The sequence below is a fragment of the Euphorbia lathyris genome, chromosome 9 (genome assembly GCF_963576675.1).
Source record: "Euphorbia lathyris chromosome 9, ddEupLath1.1, whole genome shotgun sequence".
Lineage (NCBI taxonomy): Eukaryota > Viridiplantae > Streptophyta > Magnoliopsida > Malpighiales > Euphorbiaceae > Euphorbia > Euphorbia lathyris.
The window spans coordinates 59,950,573-59,966,833 of record NC_088918.1 but is presented as its reverse complement, the minus strand read 5'-3'; positions in this window follow the sequence as shown (position 1 = coordinate 59,966,833).

The following is a 16,261-nucleotide window of genomic DNA, read 5'->3' as shown; positions in this document are numbered from 1 at the left end:
CATCTCTATGCCAAAATCATGCCCGTAAGGCACGGGGCCATTGGCGAGCTGCTTTGGGCTCGGTGGCAATCCGCATTGCCAAAATGTATTCTGGGTGGCCAATGATGATGTGAATAGTAAAATGATGAAAATGTCTTTGGGTGCATTTCTCGCCCTATTGGTGCGCTTGTCACAGACAGTCTCTCGGATGACTTTCTACGGACCGTGACATTAGGCCGTTAGTTTTTACATTCTGTTTTCTTTTTTATAAATTAAAATTTAAATAATTTTCACTGAACCAAGAAAAACCAAATAAATAACCAACTTTTAGTATAATTTGAATAAGTAAATAGTTAACAATTATATTATTGTTAAAGTGCAAAAAAAAAGACTATGTGGTTTGATCTTTTTACAAATGCAGTCTCGTGGTTTAAAAACTTGCAAACATTAATGTGTGGTTTGTGCAGTATGCAAACAAAGCCATTCTGTAAAAAAACGTTATCGTAGCTATTTACAAAAAAAAAAAGCAATTTGGAGAAATTAAAATGTTTGACTTTACAAATTACTCCATATATAGGGTTTGACTTTGCAAATTAACTAAACCACAAGTATTTTTTTTATCAAAAAATTGATTCACAAATCTTTTAACTACAAACTGCACAAACTAGAAATCTCTATTTGTAAGTTTTTAAATTGCGGGATTGTGTTTGCAAATCACGCAAAATCTACTCTTATTGTTAAGAGAAAATTTGTAAAATAAATTCGGAGGAGCTCCTATTGTGCTATTGTTGAGAGACGGTGGTTGAAAAAAAAACCAACAATGTATACTACTATTGTCGATTTTTTATTCCATTTTAATTGACTACATTCTTATTCTATGTATGATTACTATTAAATTCAAACAGTGGCCAAGAAATTATTTATAAACATAAGTGGCGAATACAGGATTATTCGATTGGGAGGGCCGATTTCACACGTGCGTTCGGGAAAAAAAATTTGCTTAATTTTTGTTTTATATGTATGCGTGTTATAATTTGAATGGTTAGTACCAATTTTAAGTATTAATGTACAATTTCTCAAAATTAAGCTAGATTTCGTTTAATAGTCCTAGCATGTAAAAAAAATTGGATTTAGAGAGGGCTGAACATATAAAAAAATTAAAAAATTTGATTTCACATGGCCTACCAGCCCAAAAAAATAAATAATTTGGATTTAAGAATGCCTAAGAGGAAAAAAAAATTAGAAATTTGAATTTATGAAGGCCTAACATGCCAAAAAAATTAGAAATTTGGATTTAGAAAGGCCTAACATGTCATAAAAATTAGAAATTTGGATTTATAGAGGCTTAACAGACCAAAAAAATTAGAAATTTGGATTTAGGGAGTACCTAATAGGTCTAAAAATGAGATATATTTAATTTTTTTATTAATTCAATGCTAGTTTCTAAAAAAGTATAACATTTTTCTATTTATTTATTTTTAGTTTTAAAATTTAATTTAGAAATTAAGTTGTTTAAGTCTCAAAAATAAAAAATTATTATTATTTAATGAAAAAGACATAATAAAAATGAGTTCAAAAGTGTTATGAAAATAAATAAATTAATTAATAATAGTAATATAGTTTTATAATTATTGAAAAATAAAATTTAAATAAATAAATACTTTCTAAAATAAATTGAGATTGAGGGGAATTGAACCTAGGACCTTTTAAAATAACAAATGCTTTTAATCATTTAATCTACCTTTAAATAATGAAATATTACTACATAGAGTTTATATAGATTAATATTAAGGGGCTGAAACTACTCGTGACCATGGTGGTTTCAGTGGCCTCCGCCTATTAAAATATATTTTGGATTGGAGGTCCCTCTAAACTGGAGGCCCTAGGCGACCGCCTAGACCCGCTTTTCTTAGGCGTAACGTGAATGCTCTTAAACTGTGAAGCATGTACAACACAAGGTCATCAAAGAATATATTTTATATTAATTTCTAATAGTCTCACACGTGAATGCTTATAGGGTGTAAAACGTGTATAACACAAACTCATTTTACTATACGTAGGATAAATACTAAAAAAACAATAAAAAGTAGGTTCAATAAATTTTAATTACAAACTAATTTAAAATTGCATTAAAATTCACAAACTAATTCAAAATTGCATTAAAATTCACAAACTAATTCAAAATTAAAAAGTTCTATAGTTAATAACTGCATGTTAGGATTCAAACTTAAGATCTAACTCAAACGATTTGAAGTTTTAACTATTCAAGATAATTTTAATTGATGTTTTTTTTTTTCTTAAATGAAAGATTTAAAGTATTTATATAAAGAAAAAATTTAAATAAAGGTATATATGCTTGAATACGTGTCCTTTCAAAAATCATAAACTGTTGTTTTAAACTTCACAAGTTTTTAAAAGAATACCCTCCTCCTATTTTATTACATTTTGAACTGTTAAAAAGATGAAATTCCTTTAGAACAACAATTAAAAAAAAACACAAGAAGAAGAAGTTGACTCGTGGATGATAAAATTAGATAAGTAATTATTTATTCAAAGTCTAACATTCTCCATCTCAACAATATATATTTATATTTAATTTTCACTGGTCCATAATATAACCTAGTTTCTCTTTTTAGACATCAACACCAAAAGTGTAAGTATTATTCCTCAAAATTACATTATGCTCCTTGTAGCAAACTATCTATTTGAAGGGTAAATTACACTAATGGCCATTGAACTTTAGCCATTTTAATATTGGCTACTGAACTTCAATTCTTAATGGTATAACCATTTAACCTTACACTTTTTAATATTGGTGACCACTCAACGTCTCAAAACGATCATTGACGGACGGTCTCAAAATAAAAAATTCAAAGAGTTAATGATATTATAAGAAATTTTAATTTTTGAAAATTCTCGTTTTGAGGTCATTTATATGTTGTTTGGTTAGGCGAGAGAGTGGATTTTTAGAGAGAAAAATCTCAAAAAAATGTGATTTTTGAAAATAAAAAATGTGGGTTTCATGGTAAATGTCGTTCTGAACAAATTTAATTCTTGAATATTTTTATTTTGAGGTTGTTAACGCTCATTTTGAAGAGTTAGTTAAAATTGAGTATCCACCAGTATTAAAAGTGTAAAGTTCAGTGGTCATACCGTTAAAAAGTAAAATTCAGTGGTCACAATATTAAAATTATAAAGTGCATTGGTGATAGGTGCAATTTACCCTCTATTTGAATATGAATTATGAGGGTGTTACAGTAATTTAGTTAAAAAATAAATTGTGGAATTTCATTAAATAACAGTTTTAACTAACACCACCAACTGAATAAAGATAAGATCGATATCTAATCTTTTCCCGCGATCTACTTATAAGATTATAGTAATATAGAAGAACACAACAAAGCTGAGGCCTGCCTGGGAAAAAGAAAGTTCAAACTTAGGGAGGAAAATAAACTTTATAAAATAGTTATCCTTACTTCTTACAAAAGTGATTCTATTTCTTAATTAATCATATTTTAATATTACAAAATAAAGTTACAACAAAAATATAATAGGCTTAATTTCAAATAAAACTGTGTTTTCATTTTTTTTTTTCAGATCAGTATATGTACTTGTTTAAATTTTCATTTTTTTTTCAAATTTGACCGATAACAGCCTCAAAATAAAAAATTTTAAAAATTAAATGATATTTTAAACAATTTTAATTCTTCATTTTTTTTTGTTTTGAGACATTTATGAGTTTTTTTTGTATGAGAGAGAAAGTTAATGTTTAGAGAGAGAAACCTCTAAAAATGATAATTTTGAAAAATAAAAAATGTGTCTCCATAGTAAATATGACATTAAACAACTTTAATTCTTGAAAATTTTCAATTTAAAATCGTTATCAGTCAAATTTGAAAAAATGAAAAATTTACAAACCACAAATACCGATCTCAAAAAAAAGTAAACACATATAACATTTATTTAAAATTAATCCAAAATAATATTAAAAATACTCATATTATACTATTGGAAGCAATTATGTTCGATTGATAAAATCATTTATTATGGATTTTATTATGTCAATTATATTGGTATGTCATGTTATCCATCAGTAATACATCATAAATACATGTAAAAGAAAAATCATTTATGGATACGGGTCCTTTTTGGTAAATATATGAAAGATGAGGTGTTTGGAGGGACCGGTCGTGTTAAAAATTGTTCCTTCCTTTGGAAGAGCTTCCACTCTGTATTCTAGGAATTTTATAGTGGGGTTAAATGGAATGTTGAAAATGAGACTGATGTAAGGTTCTGGAGTGATGTTTGGGTGAACAACGTTAAACTGATTGATGTAGCTAATCCAAAACCCCATGCTTCTGCTCTTGGTTTGAGGGTCCGCCAATTTTCTTGATTTCTTTAAAGTCCAGCTAATCAAACCTGAAACCATAAGTCTTTTAACTCCTTGTAATAAATGGATTATCCTTAAGCGCGTCCTACCTTTATATCCACTCACAATACATAATATCAAAACAAATAGAGATACTAATTTAGAACTTTTAAAACAAAAATATTTAGACCATTTAAAGATCAACTTTGGAGAAAACCCTATAACGTTGTGGGAAAAAGAAAAGATATATGCTAAGATAGAACTCATAAACCCTAATGATGTTGTTCGCACTAGACCAATAAGATATAGTCCTGATGATCAAAAGGAATTTGAAATACAAATAAAAGAATTATTAGACTTAAAATTAATTCAAGAAAGTAAAAGCCCTCATAGTAGCCCGGCATTCTTAGTAAGAAAACATAGCGAACAAAAGAGAGGCAAAGCAAGAATGGTAATAGATTATCGAGAACTAAATAAGAAAACAATTTTTGATGGATATTTTTTACCTTATAAGAGAAATTTAATTAATAGATTATCAGGAAAAAAGTGGTTTAGTAAATTTGATTGTAAAAGTGGCTTTTGGCAAATTAAGCTTACTAAAGAATCAAGACCTTTAACAGCATTTAGTGCACCACAAGGACATTATGAATGGATTGTGTTACCTTTTGGTTTGAAAAATGCACCCCAGATATTTCAACGACGAATGGATACGATATTTAGAAAATTAAATGACTTCTGTGTAGTTTATGTCGATGATATATTAATCTATAGCAATAATATAGCAGACCATTTACAGCACCTAGATGCATTTATAAAAACAGTACGACAACATGGAATCCTTTTATCTGAAAAGAAATCAGAAAGCTTTAAAAATAAAATAGAATATTTAGGATATATAATAGATAGTGAAGGATTACAACTACAAGATCATATCGTAACTAGAATCGAAAATTTTAAAGAAAAATTAGATACTAAGAAAGAAGTCCAACAATTTCTAGGAATAATAAATTATGCATCAGATTATATAAAAGACTTACCAAAATTACGACAACCCTTGCAAGAGCTAATTAAGAAACATAAAGTATTTGAATGGACGACAACTCACACTGATACTATAAGAAAAATAAAAGAAGCAGTAAAAGTTCTCCCAAAATTAAGACTACCTAAAGATAATGATCAATTAGAATTATATACAGATGCTAGTGATATCGGGTGGGGAGCAGTACTCATCGCATATAGAAAAGAAGATATAGACAAAGAAACTCCTTTAATATGTGGCTATAGATCAGGAACTTGGAAACCCTCAGAGAAAAATTATCATATCAATGAAAAAGAATTACTAGCTGTTAAAAATGGAATTAAAGGATTTAGGTATCATTTGTTACCTATAGAATTTATCATAAGAACAGATAATACACAAGTAGGAGCATTTATCAGAAATAAAATAGATCCCCTACCAGAATTGAACAAAAGAAGGCATTGGCAAAGTTTTTTCAATTGCTATAATTTTGTTGTTAAACCTATCTCTGGGAAACGAAATATCTTAGCTGATTTTTTGAGCAGGAATGGAGATAATGATCCAGCGAATATCAGAAATCAGAAATCAGAACCGCCAGATGCTGGCAATGATCAGAAATCATGAGAACTTTCTGGACAACCTTGAGGAAGAACTCAAGAAACTCCAGTCTCAGAACAATCAGAATATACGAACCATGACTCCTAGATCATCTTATGAGTTGTTAGGAGATCTTCATAAGAAGCCAATTGAGCTGCCAACTTCATCTAGTGGACTCTCAGGAGCCACCACCTTGAACCATTCTAAGCTGATTAATCAGAACTCATCAGAAATCACAACCTCCCAGGTTATACAATTCCCTCCAGAAATGACAGAAGCATATAAGAATATCATGAAATTTTTTACATATAAGAAGAGTCAAACCGTATATAGAACCATTAAGATGACCAAATACCCTAGGTATATATGCTCAGAAGACTGCAGTCCAGATGTTGTTCAGAAACTATTTCGATATGGATTTCTGGACAAAGTCATGACTGATGAGAGCCTTAATAGTGTTTCAAAACTCCCATCTATCATACCCAGATCCATTGACGAACTTGGATTAAGATTTGGAAGAGGAATATTTTGTGTTCAAATTTTTGATGCTGCTATGGACTTAGAAGGGAAACCGATAATAATTGCTCAGATTTTTAAGACTGGTAGAAACACTAAGATTGATGTAGATAATTCCGACCATCAATGGGACATTCCATGCAAATTAGAAAATTTTAAATCTTGGTTAGGAGAAAAACGAGCACATGGAATCCATACGATCAAATGTAGACTCGAAGACTATATTAGAAATAAAAAGGTGGCTATAATAGCCAGATCGAATCATGGAGAAGTTGAAGAAATGATAACTATCAACTATTTAATGGAAATGGGTGATGAAACGAGTCAACAAATTTTGATAGAAATGCATACGAAATTGATGGATAAGAAATATAAACATAGTTCAGATACATTAGCCCATTATGAATCTATATATGGCCCAAGAAAATCATGTTTAATTAGAATTGAGCCCATAAGACCTGAGCCCATGAATATTGACTCCATAAGGCCCAAAGAAGAAGCCCATCCAAGAAAAGAGGAGGATCCATTTATTTAGAAAATGAGATAAAAATGGATAAGAAAAATAAGAAATATAAGAACGAGGTGTCAATACCTAAAGAAAAGGTGGCAATAAGATCAACACGTGGCAAGACATGAAGATATGAAGAGACATGTGTCCAAAGAAGAAGCATGAGGTGGAAACATTAGAGATTAGTGGCAAGATGTAAAGCTTGAGGTGGAAGAGCAAAATAAGAAGCATTCGACACGTGTAACCTAAAAGTTTGTACTTTTAACTTTTGTGATGATGTAATCTCCTTTTTGGTAATTTCACCTTTGATCTTCTACCTATATAAGGAGAAGACATATGATGTATGAGATAGAACTTGCTTTGAGCAATAAAAGCTTTCTTTCTCTCTATATCCATGGCTTTCTAAACTTCCCCTTTTAGCATCCATAGTTGTTAACTACTTAAGTTTAACTTCCGTATAGCATATTAGTTTAAAAAGATCCAGAGTTATAAAGCAACAATAGTTAGCCTTCAGACGAATCCAAGAGGTGTGTAGAGATGCTGGAACACAGCCATAACCCATGATGATGATGAGAGGGTGTCAGGCAGAGTTCAGAAGTCTCCACTGAGGATTGCTTTGAAAGGTATACTAGAGTTCCTCTATAACTCTTGTTCTAATTAAATTAATTTGTTATCATTAGTTACACTTAAAGGTTTAATATATTATGGATGTTAAATTTCATTTAACAATGTTTACTTCAGCAGTCGTTTGTCTTCCTACCCTTTTTAGGGTCATAAGAGCGATCCTGCACACATTATACACATCAGAAAAAACGGTCCACATAAAATGGTATCAGAGCCTTCAAAGGATCTCACAAATAGTTAGAACTTTTTGAAATCACTATGTCATCTTCATATACCAGTATGTTTGCATCACAGCTTAATATTCATAGGAAAGCAGTTGATAAAATTACAAGCGGCATAATTGAATTAGATTTAAGCAATAGTTTAGAAATTTCTATTCTATTAGGCAAATTAATTATATTATTAGAATATTACCAACATCTCCTTAATATAGGAACTAGTGATCTAAATAGGCATATAATGTTAATAAGAAAAGTAGAAATGATTAAATGCCTAATTAATTTCACAATCGTGATTTTTCAGAATTATACACACTAGATAATGGATATACCAGTTGAAAGTCTTAGGATTATTGCTGAAAAACCATTAATTTATAATCAGGATATCAATCAACATATTATAAGTTGTAGAAGAGCATTACAAATTATGGAATTAAAAGATAGACAATTAGAAGTAGCACAAGGTGCTTTAGATGCTAAGCGTATTGAAAAGATAAAATTACAAAAAAGAGTTTTTGACTTAGAAGATGAAGTAAAACGATTAGAAGAAAAACATAGAGAGCAAGAAGAGACAATAGAAATTCAAAAACAAATAATTACTGAAAGTTACAGACATATTCAAGTTTTAATCAATGGAAGAGAATAAAGAAATAACAGAACAAACCCATACAGAAAATACTAATATCTACTATCAAATGGATACTTATGAAGGTGGTATAACTCAAACTTTAAGTTTTAAACCAGATATTTATCAGAAAATACAAGATGAAACTGAAGAGCTATCTGTAAATAAGATATTTAAAACAAAATGGTTTGAGAGAAATAAAAATATACGATATATTGTTCAGAAGCATGAGAATATTATAGATACAACTACTATAAATGGTAGAGCAAGGATAAATTTAATAACAAATGACGTAATAAAAAGAGAATTATCCAAATTATCACATAAAGAAGCAAAGAAATATAGGAATATTTACTTTGGAGGAATAGAATTCACTATAAAAGCATATTTTCAGAAAAATATCGATACTCCTATTCAAATATATGTATTAGATGATAGAATATTAGATAATATCCAAGATGCCTTAATAGCAGTAGTAAGAGGAAACTTAATTTATCAGAAACTTAAATTCACAATTCAACCAGATTTTAGTATCTCATTAGAAGATAAACATAAAGATCTAGCTTTAACACTCTATTATAAATTAGAAGGAATAAGAATGCCCCCAGGAAGTAAAGTAATTAGTATAGAAACAAAAATGATATATGCCCTTACAGGTAATCATCATATCAGAAAACAAAATGATAGGGATATATTAGTACCAAAATTATATCAGGAAATATTAGAACCACTAGAACATAAGGAAAATTCCATCATAACAATACCAGACGAAATATGTATAGATTTTAATTCTAGAAAACTACAATCAATCCAGAAATTATTACCTAGGATAGAAGGAGGAAGGTTAAGTTTTAAGAAAGACATAATAAGACAACCGAGAACATTAGATTTATTACATACATATTATGAAGATAAGTTACGAATAAAAGTAATATTATTTAATGAGCTACGAGCAACTGACTGTATAGCTGAAATTAATACAGGAACCAAAAGTTTAGTACATATTAGCCAAATAAATGAGAATAAATGTGAACTAATCGAACCACAAACTTATAACTGTCCAAATAGTACAAGAGAAATAATCATAACTAAAAGCATAAGAATTAGATTTAAAATTCAAGATCTAGAATATGAGATAATTGTAGGAGTAACAGAATATGATAGTACATATGCACTATTATTAGATAAATAATGAAGGAATTACGATAGAGGACCAAAACAAAATACGGTATATAAATAAAATATGAACATACGACAACAACTTGATAAAAAAGAGAAAAAATTACAAATAATAAAAACTATTATGGCAGAGACAATCATAGAATCTCAACTAAAATATTTAGAAATTGAATCTAAACAACAGAGACTAGAATGTGAAATCAAACAATTAAACTCTTTATTAGAACCACTTAAGAAAGAATGGATCAAACTTGAAGACGGATGGATAAAAAGAATCTACAAAGATGAGTGATCCTAACCAAAAATTGGACCAAATATGGATAGAGATTGTAGCAAAAGAACAATTAAAGAATACTCTTAGTTTAATACAAGAAAACCATATTCAAATCCAAGAAATGATAACACATGAATTAACAAAACTGTGGAATACATCGGAAATACCAACGTTTAAGATAATTTTGGAAAAATTAAACATGTTAGTAGCTAATATAGACAAAAGAAAAAGACCCATAGAAGAAAGCTGTAGCATTACCTCAGGAGAAAATCTAAACATTACTATAACACAAACTAAAACTCCAGAAATAGTACCCATAGATGCTTGGAGACGAAGCAAGGACCCAATAATGATGGATATAAGTGAAATAAAACCTAAAATCCCTACAACCGTAAATAAAACCTTAGATCTGTTAACCGATTTACACAAAAAAGGACAATTCTAATCTAATGGCCGAACAAGAACATAGTGTAATAACATTTCTTAAAAATCACGCCCAAGAAATTATTGAAAAGGAAAAATACAAATATGAACCGCTAAAAAACAGCAAACTCAAAAAGAAGCAGTAAAAGTTCTCCCAAAATTAAGACTACCTAAAGATAATGATCAATTAGAATTATATACAGATGCTAGTGATATCGGGTGGGGAGCAGTACTCATCGCATATAGAAAAGAAGATATAGACAAAGAAACTCCTTTAATATGTGGCTATAGATCAGGAACTTGGAAACCCTCAGAGAAAAATTATCATATCAATGAAAAAGAATTACTAGCTGTTAAAAATGGAATTAAAGGATTTAGGTATCATTTGTTACCTATAGAATTACTAGCTGTTAAAAATGGAATTATCATTTGAATTACTAGCTAATCCAAAACCCCATGCTTCTGCTCTTGGTTTGAGGGTGGCGGACTATGTCAATAGTAATGGAGATTGGGACTGGGATAGGATTGAACCGTTTCTTAACATGGATTGGCTTTTGAGGATTCGTAGTGTTAAATTAGCTTGGATGGAGCTGATTCTGATGTTCATATCTGGGGTGGTTCCAATTCTGGACGATTTACTTGCAAATCAACCTATAACCTTGTTCGTGAACCTTGGGTAGGTGTTGTTTTGGGTCATTGGAAAAAAATCTGGGCCTTAAGAATTCCGCAAAGATTGCGCAGTTTCGCTTGGCTGACTGCTCACTATAAGCTTTTAACGAACCAAGAGAGATTTCGCAGAACCTGGTTTCTACGGATCTTTGCTCTCGTTGTGTGCTTGGTTGTGAGAATATAACTCACACGCTCCATGACTGTCAACAGAATGGGGATGTATGGCGATACCTTGTTCCGACTCGCCTGATGTCTGTCTTATTTGCAAAACCGGATCTAGACTGGTTTTCATGGTGCCTTTGGGATAAGGAGCTAAACTCGATTAATAATTGGCAAATTACTTTTATCACTTGATGCTGGCTCTTGCGGCGGTGGCGTAATTATTTTGTGTTTGATAGAAAAGAGGATATCCCCTCGAACTTTTTGTTGGCAATCCATTCGACTGTTAGTGATTTTCAGGCGGCTTGGAATAACTCGGGGGAAGGCAGTTGTGAGCCTTCTCGTGTTGAGACTAATGTTCATTGGGTGAGACCTCCTGTGGAGTGGCTTAAACTTAATACTGATGGCTCAAGGATGAGTAACGGATCCATTTCGACTGGCGGAGTCATTCATGATAGTCATGGGGATTGGGTGGCTGGATTCGGTCATAAGATTGGTAAAGGGTCCTCCTATGATGCGGAGCTTTGGTGACTCTTCTCTGGTATCTCTCTTGCTTCAAATAAGGACTACCGTTTGATTGAGATTGAATCGGATAATTCTGAGATTGTGGATGCTCTTAATGGAGATGGCGTTGCTGGTTGTATTGGTCGGAATCTCTTTAAAGGTATTAAGCATCTTATCAGGAATTTTGAGTGTGTTCGGGTTCGTCATGTTTTCCAAAAGCAGAATCAGGTTGCTGATTGTTTGGCTGGTATGGCTCATGATTTTGACTTCGGAGTCCTGTTCTTTCTTTTCCGTCACAGGAGGTTCGAAAGCTGCTGTTAGATGACCTCTTGGATGTTAGCTTTCCGAGAATGATTCTGCTTTAGTCTTTTTTTTTTTTGTGTGTGTTTTCCTTTTATGTTTACAAAAAAAAACTAAGAATATTTCACCTTCAAATTTATTTTAAAATTACAAAAAGAAATGCAATTTTTTTTTTCTAGATGAGTAAATAACACTGGAAAACAATATCTATATTTTTTTATTCAACTGGTCTATATCTTAATTGTAGTATTATTTACAACATTAAAAATCAAATTTAATTTTGTGAACTTTATATATGTTTTTTTATTATAAAAAATAATATATTTTTTGAATCCAACATGAGTTAAAATTGAAATTTTAAAATCCAATGTATGTCATCTAACTTTTTGATATTAAGATTGAAAATCTTTTTGGAAAATTCTCCTGTTACATCCCAAAACTTTTTTTTCAGTGGCGAAGAATTTGATTTACTAATTAAAACTCTTTCTATAATTAAAGAAGTCATGGATTTGAATTATATGGAGTAGAGTTAAGTTTTTTCTTTATCATTTAATATAAGCACAATTATACAAATTAAAAAAAATACACAAACAACCATCCAATAAACATGTTTATATTGTTGATATAACAGTAAGGTTTTGTAAGAGAGAGATGAGTCGATCGAGAGAGAGAGATGAGTCGATCGAGAGAGAGAGAGATAGAGAGTAATTGTGATTGAAGTAATTTCCCTTGATTAGGGTTTCCTTGATAAATCGTAGACCCTAAAAGGGCTCTTACTAGACCAAGGGGGAGGCATGTGATAACCCGCGAAGCCCAAAACGGGTTATATTCATTTCGCAAGCCCAGCCCATATTAAAGCCCCATGGGCTAAGATTGGACGGTACCCGAATGAAGGAAGCCGGCGCAGCGAGTAAACCGCCCCGAATTCCTAAACGGAGCGCCAAGACTCCCACTCAGAACCACGTTCGTTGCCATGAAAACCACGAAAGGGACATGGCCTAAAAAGGGGTAACCGCCCTCAGAACGTGGCCCACTAAGGAGTAACCACCCTCGGCGGTTACCCAAAAAACACCTATAAAAGGCCCTAAGAATAAGGGAGGAGGTACGTTCACATTTTTTCCCACAAAGCTATTGCTAAATTATAGACTCATTCTTACAAAAACTGACTTGATCGTCGGAGAGTTTTCCCGGAGATCCTGTCTCCGGTTTTGTTTTGCAGGTAACTCCTTTGCCGGTAACTCCTTTGCCGGTTTTGTTTTGCAGGTAACTCCGGCAAAGGATACCAAAGCGGATGTGCGACAGGATCTCCGGGAAAACTCTCTGACGATCAAGTCAGTTTTTGTAAGAATGAGTCTATAATTTAGCAATAGCTTTGTGGGAAAAAATGTGAACGTACCTCCTTCCTTATTTTTAGGGCCTTTTATAGGTGTTTTTTGGGTAACCGCCGAGGGCGGTTACTCCTTAGTGGGCCACGTTCTGAGGGCGGTTACCCCTTTTTAGGCCATGTCCCTTCCGTGGTTTTCATGGCAACGAACGTGGTTCTGAGTGGGAGTCTTGGCGCTCCGTTTAGGAATTCGGGGCGGTTTACTCGCTGCGCCCGCTTCCTTCATTCGGGTACCGTCCAATCTTAGCCCATGGGGCTTTAATATGGACTGGGCTTGCGAAATGAATATAACCCGTTTTGGGCTTCGCGGGTTATCACATGCCTCCCCCTTGGTCTAGTAAGAGCCCTTTTAGGGTCTTTTTATAGGGGACGCTTCGTCTTTGTCCGATTATTTCAAAGTTTTGAACTTGTGCATTTCCCCTCTTTCGTTTTCTCCGGCGTCGACCTTTTAATTCCGTTACTTCTTTTCCGGCGTTGACCTCTTAATCCCGTCACTTCACTGTGTTGTCTTTTTCATGTAAGTTTTTCTTTTCACATTTGTTCCTTGTTCGGCTTTTTGCTTCTGTTTTCCTTTTATCGATCATGTCAGACCTTGACTTCGCGCCGTTTGACGACGATTATGTCCGCGAGGTATCTAACGAGGTCGAAGAGATGGTTGAGGAAGCTTCGACCAGCTCTCCTGGGTGTAATTCTCATCCCGCCGACTTCCTTCATCTGGCGAATACAACCGACGAGGGTTTAGGTTTTGACCCCAAAAAGTTGATTCCGCCACCTGTCCCAACCCCTCGTTTGTTACCAAAGAAGGACAGGTCGGGAAGTCTGGTTTGTCAAGAGACAATCGATGATTTGCGGGAGCATTATCCCTAGCTCCGAGGTCTCGAGATTATCATTCCTGGGGAGGATAGGGGACCGGGCGATTACCCAAAGGGGTACTTCACTATTTTCGTGGCCCAGATTATCTGCGGCTTCACTTATCCGCTGGCGGATGAGATTTCTTCCGTCCTAGGCGGTTACGGAATCGCGCCCGGGCAATTGCATCCTAACGGCTGGGCCGATTTGACTCTGGACAAATTCTTGGCGGATTGTTTGGAGGTTCCCTTTTCGCCCAAAATCTTCTCCAAGCTCCACCATTTCAAAAGCTCGGCGGGGTATTTCACTTTCATCCGCCAGAGCGGATACTATGGTTTTGACGAGAAGCTGAACAAGATCCGCAAGTGGGATCGATCTTACTTTTTCATCAAGTTTAATGAGGAGAACCTGAACTTCCTTCATTGCTGGAGCCGACCCAACGTAAAGAATTTGAACTTCGGGTATCCCAGCCAGGAAGAATCCGCCGTTATCAAGTTCCTGAAGAGCACTCCACCTTTTGTATGGACATACGATCAGACCTTTCATATGCTAAGGAGCCGAGTAGCGATTGCATACCGCGAGGGGGATCGTGTTGTCTATATTCCTTATCGCGTTTTTGTGCAAGGTACTTTTTATTTCCAAGTTGATGGTTTCTTTTAACCCTTTGCAGGGGTGATCCTTTATCTCAAATCGCTGCAGATCGGGAGGCCAAAGCCCTGGCGAGAAGAAAGAAGCGGATGACGGAAACCGCTTCCGTTGTAAGGGCGGATCCTTCTGGAGGGACGATTCCTTCTATTGGGGCGGCTTCCCCGGTTAGGGCTTCCGCTTCACAAGGTCCCGCTTCTGCCTCCGAGGATCTTCCTTTAACCAGGAAGCGGAAGATAAGTGCGGATACAGAGTCTTCTCGTTCTAAAAAGAAGAACACTTCTGTGTCCCTTACTGTTGGCGGCGCACCTGTATCCGCCTCATCTAAAGGAAAGAGCAGTACCCCCATTCACGAGGTATCTTGATTTACTCCCTCTCGTATTTCCTCATGAGTTATCTGCCATTCTCTTGATATTTTTCTTTATGCTTTTGCAGCCAATCCCCGATATTAGTGGATGGTGGACTAGGACTTTCGGCCTGGCCATGAATTTCTCTTGCAAGGATATTGTATCTTCCATATGCAATGTCCTCGGGCGACTTCCCTCTGCCTCCCGTGTGCGCGAGCAAGTATCGCTCCCTACTGCTGTGGAAGGGATCGAGAAGCGTTCTGTAGAAGTATATTATTGCTTTGTCCTTTCGCTTTCAAATATCTTGTGTTCATTGTAACCGCATATTTCTATTCGCCCATTTTTATTTGTGAGACATGTTATATGCAGATTATCAATTTCGCTGAGGGCATTCTCCGAAGGGATGCAGAGCGAGCCAAGGAGTTGGAAAGTCTTGGTACGGAATTGGCGACTCGGAAGTCGCTTTATGATGATGTCCAAGGGAAGGTGAAGGTCCTAGAGGGCACCTGTCAGAAGGCCATGGGCGAGAAGGAGGAGGCCCTTAAATCCCTTCAGGCCAAGTCTGATGAACTGCAAAAAGCCCTCGACGACCTAGCTGCTTTCAAGGAGGCCCAAAAGAAGAGGGTTGAGGAGATTTTGGCTGAAGATGGCGCCCGCATCTACTGGTATGGGGAGCGGATTCATGCGGCTTATGAGCACGGGCATCAGGGTCTAGTACTTAACCGCCCCAAAGTTCCCATCCCTGAAAAGGATTTAACTGGGGAGTGGGATAAGCTGGAAGCCGAGGATGCTGATATGGATGAGGTACTCTTCTTAGATTGGAAGAGTCTTCAGGATCCTCCGATTGGCTGCGAGATCCCTATTCAGCCCGCGGAAGGAGAGGCACCCCAAGCCGTTTCTCAGCCTGTGCAAGAGGTACCTCTCGCCGAAGAGGTTACTGAAGCGGTTACCGATTCAAGGGTTGAGGATTCGCTTGAAGTAGATCCTCCTATCGGAGGAGATAAGGGAGTCGCCGCAGTCCAGGAGGGCATTAGGGGCGAAGGAGAGGAAGCTGTAGCATAGCTTAACTTATAT